The following is a 13185-nucleotide window of genomic DNA, read 5'->3' on the forward strand; positions in this document are numbered from 1 at the left end:
TTATGGCCTTGAAGTGCCATAGGAACTTGTGCGAGAGATGGGTTCGATGAACTTCGGTCATCGTAGGCAGCCTTCTGCCGAAAGGGCACCTCTTGCCGCAAAACTTCTACTATTCGACCAAATTGCTCGGTGACCTTAAGATGTCATCTCAGCGAGATACACGCTTGTCCAAAGGGATGCATGCTATTCGGAGAGGAGCACGCTGACACAAATTATTGCATCAAATGCAATTCCTCTAGGTACTTTGAGGTAGACCGCAATGGTGATGGTCGGAAGAGGCGGACCACGGTTGCCAAGAATATCCTCCGCTATCTTCCGGTTCTACCGAGGATCCAGCGGCTCTTCATGACCAAGGATACCGCCCAGCGGATGAGGTGGGCCGTGGAAGGAAACGGATACACCGACAAGATGATACATCCGTCGGATGGTGCTGCATGGAAGAACTTTGTGAAGAAATTTCCACCGACAGCAGGTGACCCGAGGAGCGTAGCGGTTGCGATATCAACCGATGGGTTCAATCCATATGGTATGTCGGCTGCAGTATACGGTTGTTGGCCGGTGTTTGTTATTCCCATGAACCTCCCCCCGGCGTACGCATGAGATCGAGAGAACATGTTTGTGTCGATGATAATCCCAGGGCCCAAATACCCGGGCAAGAACATGAATGTGTACACGGAACCGCTGGTGGATGACTTGGTTCGTGGCTGGGAAGGTCGCGGGATCCGAACATATGACGCATCAAAGAAGGAGTACTTCGATATGTATGTGTGGTACCACACGTCCCCGCATGACCTGCCGGCCACGTGCTTTGTTCCGCGGGTGGTGTACACATGGGAAGTGGCCTTGCCCACGGTGCGGACAGTGCCGTGACTTTCTTACGGCTAAACAAGGGAGGCAAGTATTCATGCTTTGATGAAGCTCGACAATTCCTTGAGCGGAGGCATGCATACGGGAGTGATGTAAAGAGTTTCAAGAAAGGCCGTGTTGTCCGTGGCCCGAAGCCAATTCCGAAGACCGGAACGGAAATCAAGGCCGAGTTAGATGCTCTTCAGCCTAGCCACGATGGGAATGGTTTCTTAGGATATGGGGAGACACACCAATGGACTCACAAGCCGTGCTTATGGAAGCTCCCTTACTTTGAGTTTCTCGAGCTCCCGCATAACATTGATGTAATGCACACCGAGAAGAATATCAGTGAAGCCATTTGGAGCACGATTGTGGACACTGAGAAGACGAAGGATAACATAAAGGCTCGAATTGATCAAGAAAGGTGGTGTGATAGGCCGGAGTTGAACATGCAGCCACCTAATGGTGCCAAAAAAACTGGACTAAGCCACACGCTCCGTTACTGCCTCACAAAGGCCCAAAAAGGGAGGTCTTCCAATGGATGAAGGACTCCTTGTTTTTCCCCGATGGGTTCGCAGCCAAGCTGGATGAGGGGCCTGAACATTGAAACGCTGCGAGTACAAGGACTGAAGAGTCATGACTACCACATATGGCTTGAGCGGATAATGCCGGTGATGATTCGAGGCTATGTCCCCGAGAAGACTTGGCGAGTGCTAGCGAGGTTGAGTTTTTCTTCCGCCAGATTTGTGCTAGGGAGTTAGACACTAAAGTGATTGAGAAGCTGGATGAAGAGGCACCCGTGTTGCTTTGCGATCCGGAGAAGATCTTTCCTCCGGGGTTTTTTAATCCGATGCAACACATGATCCTGCACCTCGCGGAGGAGTGCTTAAAGGGGGCCCGAATTGGGGCCGTTGGCGGTTTGGTCCCGAGAGAGAAACACAAAAGCTTCGTCAAATGACTGGCAATAAATGCAAGATCGAAGCATCCATAGCCGAGGCAGTCCTGAACGTGGAGGTGGCAAACTTCACCACTAAGCACTATGATCCCAACATTCCCACAAAGCACAACCCGGTCCTCCGTTACAATGCCGCCAACAATGAAGAAGTACCCAAGCTTAGCATCTTCGTGGGGCTTGGTGGCAAGTCAAGTGGCTCGAAGCCGTACAGAACGGACCTACCTGAGCGGACCTTGATCCACTCGTATGTCTTAAACACCATGGTCGAAGTGAAGCCGTACATCGAGTAAGTGCGAACCATTTAATTATTCACAAACATTCACTCGTATGTTCGTGGCTAACTCTTCCTCTTTTCATCGGTATAGGAAATTCAAGGCTATACATTGGAAGAATACCCACAGGGAGCCTACCCCGGAAGAATCCAAGCAAATTTTCGATAAGGGAGGCGGTTTCGGTTTCGATAGCTGGTTTTGTAATTTGGTACTATTCTATCCAAATTAGCTAGCACTTCCTACATTTATCGGTCATTTCTCGTTCTAAACTTCTTGTGCTAAACTTGTAGGCAAGAACTGACAAAGAGATGAAGTCGAGCTAAGAAAAATTGCTAGGGGCTTTGACCATTCCGTAGAAGCGTTCAACTCCTATGACGTGAACGGGTATCGCTTCCGAGACCCATCAATACACAACAAGCCGGCCCAACGCGAAGACAATAAATAGTGGGGTGGTATGTCAAGGTGATGATGGGCTCCATTACTATGGAAGAGTCGAGGGTATATACGAGCTGAATTACGGGTTTCACAAAGGGCTAAATCCCGTCGTCTTCAAATGCCATTGGTTTGACCCACGTCGGGTGAGACGGGATCCTGAAATTGGGTTGGTCGAAGTTGAAAGGAACTCCGTTTATAAGGGAGAGGATGTGTACATCTTGGCAACCCAGGCCTTTCAAGTATTCTATCTCCCGTACGCGTGCGAAACCCGACAAAACGTCTACATGGATGGGATGTTGTGATGACGGTGCCTTCACGCAATAGGCCGCCCCCGCCAAACAAGGACGATTACCGCCGCGTAGACCCCTCGGCAAGGAGTGTCGAGTTTTATCGGGAAGAAGGGCTCCCCGGCCATTTCACAATCGGCTTGCCGACTATCGATGACATGGTCGTAGACGATGAACAAGAAGACGCGGGCATGGATGGAGACAATGCGGAAGATGAAGCTGAGGATGTCCGTGCCCCGGAAGACCTGAGTTTGCTCGAGGCGTTCAAAGCGAGGGATTGACCTCGATGCGGATGGACCACCTCCGGGTTTCATTGATGATTATTGGTTCGCCGAGCACGATGACGATGAGGAGACACGCGGTCCAATCACGGATGGCGACACGGAGCTACTGATCTATGTAGTAGTAATTGTGAGGCTAGCCTATTTGTAATAACTCCGTGTAATAGAGATTGTCTAGCTAGGTTATTTGTAAGAACTCCGTGCTATGTTTGAGAGAACTCTATGGTAGCTATTTGTTGCTTCCACTAATTAATTAATGTTCATCCTTTTGCATTATTTGTTGCTTTCATTAATGTTCATCTACTTATATTTCTGTTGCTTTCACTAATATTTATCTCTTTACAATATTGCGTACTAATAAACCACTCTCTTCATTTGTGTTTGCGAGGTGATTGAAGCATGCCGCCAAAAAAAGGGGTGGCGGTCTTAAAAAGAAGCTCAAGGACTTGGTAGGTGTAGGGACTTCGAGGCGGGGCCGAGCTACTACACCCCCTCCTAGCCCCCCTCCTGTCGCTCCCACAGGGCAGCCGCGTAGGAAGAATGCGACGCGGGTACTCACTCCTAGTCCTAGCCCCCCTCCCGCAGCCGATGATGATGATGAGGAGGAGGACCAGGAGCACCACGGGGGTGGGGAGGACCAGGAGGAGGAGGGGGGGGGGGAGGACCGGGAGGAGGAGGGGGGGGGGGAGGACCGGGAGGAGGAGGGGGACGAGGAGGACCTCTCGGAGGATGAGGGGTTGGGGAACTTAGTGTTCGATCCTGATCCAAGCCTAGAGTGGTGTGAGCCGGAGGATTACCGGTACGTTCCAGGCTGTGGAGAGGCTGAGGCCACGTGATAGGAAGCCATATCGGCGTGGGATAACACAGCTCCCCTCGCCGAAGAGGCTGGCGCTACGGGCACGTTGTTCTTGTGCCCTATGGAAGGAGGTACATGTTAATTTTTGGCACTTCGTTATCGCAATTTTGTCATTATCAAAATTATTATCACATACATATTGATGTTGTCGTTTCATGGTGCAGCTCGTTCCGAGTTTGAAGACCCGACGCGAGACCGCCACGTGGGTACTCGAACATCCTTGGGGGCCTACTTAGATTTTATTTCCCTGGGATAGTCGATCTCCCACTGCGGTGGCTGCGACGTAGCTTGGAGGTGGGCGCACTACGGCCTCGCGGAAGATCCTCTTGGCCGCGGCACCGCGGCGGATTTGGTTGTTGCCAAATTCGGGTACGTGACTTTTGACTTCTTACCATTCATACACTCTCCTTGGTTCACAATAATTGCACTAATGCCCCTTGTTTTACCTATGTTGCAGAAATTCTTCAAGAGGGCCGAGGGCAAGGAGAATGCGTGCGATGATGTCCTACACCAGCTTGCAAGGAAGAGGGTGAGCTGGCATGCACTACGAGGCACGTGTTCAATGCGTCCGCGGCCGGCACGCCGACCGCTTCGTCCACATGAGTAAGGAGGACGCTCGCGACACGCTCATGCAGCCGTGGCGGTACTTGCAGGTATTTGCATTTATGTGTTATTGATTTCTTTATCGCCATGTAGTTTATTTTACCATAATGGGTTTATCTTGTGCATGTAGAACCCTCCTCGGTACGTCGGCAACGACGATAGGTGCTTTCGTGCGATGGTCATGTGGTGGACATGCCCCCGGTACCTCAAGAAGCACGAGGAGGGCAAGAAGAAGCGGGCAGAGATGCGAGGTGGATCGCATATCCAAGGCAGCATCCCCATCTCTCTTCACTGCGAGAAGGAGGTGAGCAAATTAATGGTTCCTTCATTCTTTGAATTCATGTTATATATTTGTTAACTCTCCAAGGGTGTGTCACTTCACTCAATTACATGTTCTCTTTTGCAGGAAGTCGGGACGGAGCGAAGCCTAACGTCTTTGCCGTGCTAAAGAAGATGAAGCAAAGGAAGACGCCCGATCCCGAGACGGGGTCCGTGTGGGTTAACCCGCAATCCGAGACCCGGTGCACGTCGTATGTCTCCAAGTTCAAGCAGAAGTACGGCGAGGAGGCCAATCCGGAGGCCGAGGACTTTGACCCCGAGGTCGCGGTGCTTGCGGGAGAAGGCTTGAAGCATGGCCGCCTATGGTTTGGTGACGGGTGCGTCGACCCGGCGAGGGTTCCCTCTCTACGCCGGATCCGTCGTGGTCGTAAGAGCGGCCAGCCTGGGGTAGAGCCCCGGCCACGGGCTTCGGATCTAGCCGTCGAGCGGTTACGGGTATGTTCTTCCTCGGGTCTCTACATTTCCTTTACATGCTTTCCATTGAAATGTTAATGACATCGCGGCAACACAACGTAGGAGGAGATGGCAGCGAAGGAGCAGGCGGCCCAGGAGCACGCACGGAACATGGAGCGGCAGATTCGGAGTACCAGCAGCGGCGAGACACGGATGATGCAGCGAGATGCAACAGCGAGCGGCAGATGATGCAGCGACGAGCGAGCACGGATGAGCTGGCTGATGATCCATACGGCTCTGTCTACTCCACCGGGGAGTCTTCCTCCTCCACCTTACTCCATGTGGATGCCGCCACCGCCCACTCGGACCCGGGGACACCTATCACCGTCAACAACATGAACATCATCCGGAGCATGAACCGCGGTGAGTCCTCTTGTGCCCAACCCGCTACTTGTTCAAGTGTTCAATATGCAAATGCAAATGTTCATTCCATCAACATGCTTATAGATTATATGTCACAAGGCAATGACGATGAGGCCGGCGGAAGCGGAGGAGGACAAGGTTGATGGCATGGTCTTCGTGCACTCGTCGTCGTTGTAATGCATTGTTCGCACTTGTTATGGATTGTTCGCACTTGTTATGGATTGTAATAATGGACATTGCACTTGTTATGCATGAACTATGTGTGCTCGATGTATTTGTGGTGTTGTTGATGTGTTTGGTGATGCTATGGTGAATATATATGTTGTATATGTTATATATATGTGAAATGCAATTTTGAAATGCAGGGATTAAAGAAAAGCAGCAAAAAAATGAAAAAACCAGGGGCCTTTGCCGTGTGTATGCACACGGCAAAGGACTTTTGGTCACTTTGCCGTGTGCATACACACGGCAAAGGCGCCACGTGGCGCAAGCCTGTGCTCCTGGGAGCTGTCTGGGTGTGCCTGGAGGAGGCTTTGCCGTGCGGGCTGGGGTGTTGCCGCACGGCAAAGGGAGCATGGCCGGCGAGTGAGGCGCACGGCAACGTCTCGCCGCACGGCAAAGACAGCGACCGCACGGCAAAGATTGGCCGCACGGCAACGGGCCGCACGCACGGCAAAGATATCGTGCACGGCAAAGGGGCTGCCGCACGGCAACATAGCGTGCGCACGGCAACATAGCGTGCGCACGGCAAAGATGTTTGCCGTGCAGTTTGGTCAGGCGCACGGCAATGTCGCCTTTGCCGTCGGTGTCGTTGCCGTGCAGAAGTTGCCGTGCGTGGGCGCACGGCAAAGCCTTTGCCGGGCAATATAGGCTCTTTGCCGTGCGATCTGTCGCACGGCAACGACGACTTCTCCCGTAGTGAGCAACATCTCCAGACTATTGCATCCTTCCTCTCTCGATTGTTGTTTTGCTATATCACTCAATTCACAAATTGGAAACCCTGATGGTTAAGCAGGTGCATGCAAAACCAATATGATATGCGGTGTCCAGAAGCATGTAACTTGTTTGCTCATTTACATAGTGGGCTAGAGAAGAGATGATTCGAATCAACCATTCCCGTCCAAAGAGTTTTCTACTTTGGGGTGGAGCTGCGCCATGGAGATCAATCCCCAAATCAGGCCTACCAGTGGACTCTCCTGCCGCACCAACTACATGGAGAAGCCAATCAACGGATCGAGGCCATTAGGCATTGTAATTAAATTTTCCAGGTTCATGCATATGGAGAAAGCTGGTCGTGTCCTCGCCCCGCTCCGGTGCGACGGATCGCTTGGGGGTGGTGGATAGGTTTTTTTCGGGAGAAATCCTTGTCGGCTCACCCGACACCGACGCAGTGCCGCCCGTGGGGGGGGGGGGACAATTCCTTCTTGGAGGTGTTGGGGGGAACTGAAAGGACGAGATGTCGACTAGATTGGGGGGGGGGGGGGTGAACATGCGTTTTAAAAACTATTACATATTTGGCTTGTAAGAATGTGAAATTAAACTAACGTCTATTTCGCAAGCATAAAACCTAAATATGCTGGCTCAACTAAGTGCAACAACAACAACTTAAGCTACGCAAGATAGGCACAAGATAAATGAACACAAGTTATAGCAATATATAAGTACTTCAAGCACGATGACTATCACAAGGAAAATAACTCGGATATAGAGATAACCGAGGCACGCGAAGACGAAGATGTTTCCCGTGTTCCCCCACACGAAGTGAGTTACGTCACGTTGGAGAGATGCATGCAACCACGAAGGTCTCCCAAACGCCACGAAGGCTCACCTTCTTCTCCAAGCCAATACCAGTAAATACAAAGGCCTTTCCCTTATGGCTAGCTTTTCCTCCACTGCGGAGATGGCAAGTTCCACAACCACTTCACAAACCTGCACGAAGGAGAAGCCTGTGCCTCTTCACAATCTTCCACGAAGAGGTTGATGTCTACGCACGCTTCTATTCTTGTAGACAGTGTTGGGCCTTCAAGTGCAGAGGTTTGTCGAACAGTAACAAGTTTCCCTTAAGTGGATCACCCAAAGTTTATCGAACTCAGGGAGGTAGAGGTCAAAGGTATTCCTCTCAAGCAACCCTGCAATTAAGATACAAGAATTCTCTTGTGTCCCCAACACACCCAATACACTTCTCAGATGTATAGGTGCACTAGTTCGGCGAAGAGATAGTAAAATGCAAGTGATATGGATGAATATGAGTGGTAATAACAATCTGAAATAAATATAGCAGCAAATAAACATGCAATAAAATAGTAAATAAACGGTGATTCGATGTTTGGAAACAAGGCCTAGAGATCATAGTTTCACTAGTGGTCACTCTCAACAATGATATCATAAAGGAATATAAATATAAGCACTTCACTATGCTACTCTGAACTACTCTTCGGTTGGATAACAAACACTAATTCACCGCGTAGGGATGCAAAAGCAAACCTTAAAGATGTATCCCCAAGTACTAATGAACACCCCACGCGGTCACTTTGAGCATTCATAGGAGGTACTAACACACCATAATTTCATAGAGACATCCAACTCAAATCATAATTCACTGAACAAGTATTCTGTGAAATATAGCCTAAGAGACCCACATGGTGGACACACTGTCACCTTTACACACGTGGGACAAGGAGTCTCTGGAGATCACATAAGTAAAATCCACTTGAATAGCATAACTACATCTAGATTATAAAGCTCATGATCACATAAAGACCACACCATTGGAGAGAGAGATAAACCACATAAATACCGGTAGAGCCCTCAACCCCGGAGGAGAACTACTCCCTCCTCATCATGAGAGTCAGCAATGGAGATGAAGATGGCGGTGGAGTCGATGGAGATGGCTCTGGGGGTAATTCCCCGTCCCGGCAGGGCTTCTGTCCCCTGGATCTTGTGTGCGACGGCGACGGAGCTACGAAACTTTTCGTGGGCGGAGGCTGATTTATTTAGAGTTTTTGTGTCGGGAGCTTTATATAGGCGGAAGGGCGAGGTCGATGGAGGCCAGGGTGGCCCACACCACCCCTAGGTGCGGGCCAGGGCCAGGCCGCGCTTAGACCAGGTGTGGCCGCCATGCTGCCCCCCTTCGATTCCCCTCTGGACTCAGTCTTCGTTACGGTAAAATATTGACTTCGGCTTTTGTTTCGTCCAATTTCTAGAATATTTCTTGTACAACTTTTCTGAAATACAAAAATAGCAGAAAACGGGAAACTGGCACTGTGGCATCTTGTAAATAGGCTAGTGCCGGAAATCATATAAAAGTGCAACGAAGTATGAGCAAAACATATATGAATTGGTGTATAACAAGCATGTAGCAACAAAAATTATAGATACGTTTGAGACGTATCAGAGGTCACCGGAGCACCAACCGCCAAGCCAACTAGGAGGTAACCCCTCCAAGAGTAACAATCTCACGGTCTCTCACTCGAACTAATCGTAATGGAGAGCTCAGCACTTATGAAAGGATGCAAAAGCAAGAACACCAAAGGTGCTTAAATCCTTCACACTCAAATCCCACCCAAGCAAGAAATGCTATGGAGGAACTAGAGAGGAACAACAATGGAGGAAAACAACAAATGACTCCAAGATTTAGATCCCAAGAGTTCCCCTTACTTAGAGGAGGAATTGATTGGTGGAGTTGTAGATCTAGATCTCCTCTTTCAAAACCCTCAAGAATATGGAGATGAAGCAAGCTTTTAATGTTCAACAATGGAGTAGGACAGAGACAGAGAGAGCAAGTGTAATGTTTGACCTTACCCCCTCAACGAGGAAGAAGGGTTATTTATAGTCAAGGGAGGAAACTAGCCGTTTGGGTGGTTTCTTGCAAGGAAAACTGGCAGCAAAATCGGCAGCACCGGACCACATGCTGGACGGATCGGCGGCATGACCGGCACGCCGGGCCGTGCGCCGAACGAATCGGCCGACCGGCGGGCTGGACAGTGCGCCGGACGAACTAGCAGGCTGCTGACCCGCGGCTGAAAAGCCGTGCAGTATAGGCATCCGGCGGTCACCGGCGTGGAGCCCGTCGCCCGGCCGGTCAGATCGGCGTAGGGGCCGGCCCAACCTTTTTGGCCGCAGGTTTCGCGAGAAACCTCTCAAACACTGTTTTCTCGGAAGAAAATAACTTTGACAAATTTTCTGATCTTCGATTAATATGAAATCATTTTTGTTGGAAATAAAATGACGAAATATTAATACTCCTCACATAATGTTTTTATATGATTTCAGAGAGGGGTCCACTCAACGTCAAGAAACGATAAATACGTCCAAACTCGAAAACACAATAGAAGATGCATATTGATTCCATTTTCGATGAATTTGGGCTTATTAAAAATCAAGCAACAAGCTGAAGAGTCTCACACAGAGAAACACCAAGAAGCAACAAAAATATGTGGATGCAAAGTATGCAAAGGATTGAGCTCCCTAAGACGATGAAATCAAGTTACCCAACCGAAATCACCTCTTGATAGTGCGGCTATCTATCCTATAACGTACCCGGTCTCCCAACAACCACCTTGAGTCCGATAAAAGAAAAACCTAGCAAGGCTATACCTTTGTCTCGCGCATCCCGCTTGATCTTGATGACAACGCTTCAAGCTTCATTCAAGCTGGAATGCTCACTTGATCATTGTTGCTTCGTGAAGACTCATGATTGCTCCCCATACACCACTATAGGAAAGCTTCCATGAAGCACATCTTCACAAGTCCATTATCACCGAATGGACAACAAGCTTCAAGCATAAGTACTCGAGATACCTAACCCACATAGACAACGCAAACACACATATATAGTAGGTTAGCTCATTAAGCATAATTGACAAGGCTTACCATCCACAAGATCACATGATCCAAAGTGGTCCAATCTTTATGCTTCATGTGTTGACCAACTTGAATTCAATCTTCACTCTTAGTCTTGGTCAACCTTGTATCTCCCCATGCTCTATCATAACATCTTGAGGTATATAGAGAACTCTTCATTTGATTGCATGCTCTAAACCTTAGTCATCCATAGCTCAACTCATGAGACTATCATGACACCGACTTAGAGCCATATCTTGAATTCTTCTCTTGAAACCAAACACTCAAGATCACGATGCCAATACCTAAGGTAAATCTTTATCTTCATGGCATCCACAGTTGAATCCAACATATGGACTATAAGAAATACCTAGGGAGTATTCCTACATATAAACTCAATGAATACATTAGTTCATAAGGATTGTCATTAATTACCAAAACACACTTAGGGGCAATGTACCCTTACAAAAACACTAGGACCATCTAGTCCGGGCAACAGCGGTCGCTTTCCTTCTTGAAGGTGATGCTTGGTACGTGGCGATCAGGTGCTTGGAGCGTGGTGGTACTTATCCGGAGGGCTCATCGGTTGTGGGTCACCTTCATTTAGTAGATCCACCTCTCTTTCCATTTTGTTTCTTATTTTCTTTCTTTGGGCGTGTATTTGCTGTGGCCCTAGCATTGTGTTTTGTTTCGAGACTCGTGGTTATATCTAGTGGTTGCTATATTAATGTAGTGGGGCGAAAGCCTGTTTCGAGGAAACACGAGGGGGAGAGGAGCTACACGAAAGAAGAAAGGACATGCAGTTGGTGAAGTTGATATGGGGCCAAGTTGATATCTGTGCCATTGCTGCTGCTGATGTTCCTCAAGATTCAAGTCAATGGTATCCCACCTAAAAAGAGAATCTACAACTATCATGTGTGTAAAAGCAACATTACTTTTGGCAGTATTGCATGTACCATCTAAATAAATTTGGAAGAACTTTATAAATCCGACACGATGTACTACATGGACATAGTTTAGGGACTAGATGTGCAAACAATAGATGAATTTATAGATGCAGTTCACCAAATAAATTTTAAAATATTAAATATTAGACTCATTTCGAAGAGTTCGTCGCGAGGAAGTCCAATATGGAAACAAAAACCCATTTGCATTTAATGCGCGAAAGTTGTGCTTGTTTTTGAATTAGTAGTGCATTTGGAGAAGAGAACCTTCTCATATGAGTGGGCACATGTGTGCGTCCCACCGGTTGGCATCCCTATGTCATGCAATGGTGGAGATATCAACTTGGCCCCATATCCACTGCACCGGTGCATTTTCGGAGAAGAAAGCTCTCTTGTTTCAAGGAGATTTCAGGCATCGTTACTTTCAGGGTTGTGTGGGTCCACAAGACAACGTCAAAAGGACCGTACATGACCTCTAAATGCTTGTATGTAAACAAGCTTACACTTTAGAATAGTTAGACAATCTAGGTTCACAAGGAAGTACCTAATGCATTACATGTACTGTAGTTACACATGTTGACATGTGTCATTAGTCATTTGTTCCGCTGTATAAAGGGATAACAGGATTGTTGTAATAGTTAGATTCCATTTTAAAAATCAGTGTATTGTGTTGTAAGGATGTTGCAGTTTTGCTTGCCGGCTTGTAATTTGTCTCCTTCTGAGTAAGTGTTGTAATATTGTTACATTGGTTGAACTCTAGTACCTCCATTGCTGTTGACAATTGGCAGTGGCAACCGATATTATCGTTGCATATGAAATTGGCTGTTCGGTGGTATATATGTCGGGACTTCAATTCTTCTTTACTTTACGCAAAACTTTTCTTTGAGAATATGTCCGTTGCTATTTTGTTCCGAATCGCCCAAATGCGGAGTTCCTTTCGGATATATACCTCTGCGTGGCATTTTGTGCAAGACACTTCCAAAGAGCACAAAGGTCTGTCATATTCTAGCAAGAATTGTGATTTCGATTGTGCATGCTCGTGCAAAATCTGGTATTGCTTGGAGACATGTCAATATGTGCATCTATTGTTGCCAATATGCTTTGTATATGGACCAGCGAGTTCAACTCATCACAAAGAGATGGAACATGTCTCTGTTCATGCTTCCTAAAATCATCGTCTACACACGTCCGGTAGTGCATGATTAACTCGGATATATCATCTTACGTACCGTACGTGAATGAATGCCGGTATCCGGTCTTGATGAAGCGATAAGGAAGTATTAAAGATCCACCCCATGGTAAGTTGTTACACGCGGCTTGCACTTGCGACCGATGTTTTGATGTCAAGTGCGGGTTGCGGCGTCGATCACGAGTTTTGCATGCTCAAGTGTAGTGTTGCCGCTCACGAGAACTTGCGGGCGAGCGGGAATATCCTGGAGAAGCGAAGCTCCTACCCGATCCAACTGAAATCTTCAATTGGCACACTATTCGATGATAGCCAAAAGTTTGCGGATGATGATAAGCGGCCCGAGTGTAATTCCTTTTTACGGTTTTGGTCGTCGGACTCGTCATGTTCTTCGGAGAAACTGCATATTCACACATCGGCCAATATAGCCCCCCTGGTATCTTATGTCTCGGCACATATATAACTCCCGACCCGCAGATGGTGCTTATAAAATGGGGCGCAAGTGATATCTAGACCGCAGGTT

The sequence above is a fragment of the Lolium rigidum genome, chromosome 7 (genome assembly GCF_022539505.1).
Source record: "Lolium rigidum isolate FL_2022 chromosome 7, APGP_CSIRO_Lrig_0.1, whole genome shotgun sequence".
Lineage (NCBI taxonomy): Eukaryota > Viridiplantae > Streptophyta > Magnoliopsida > Poales > Poaceae > Lolium > Lolium rigidum.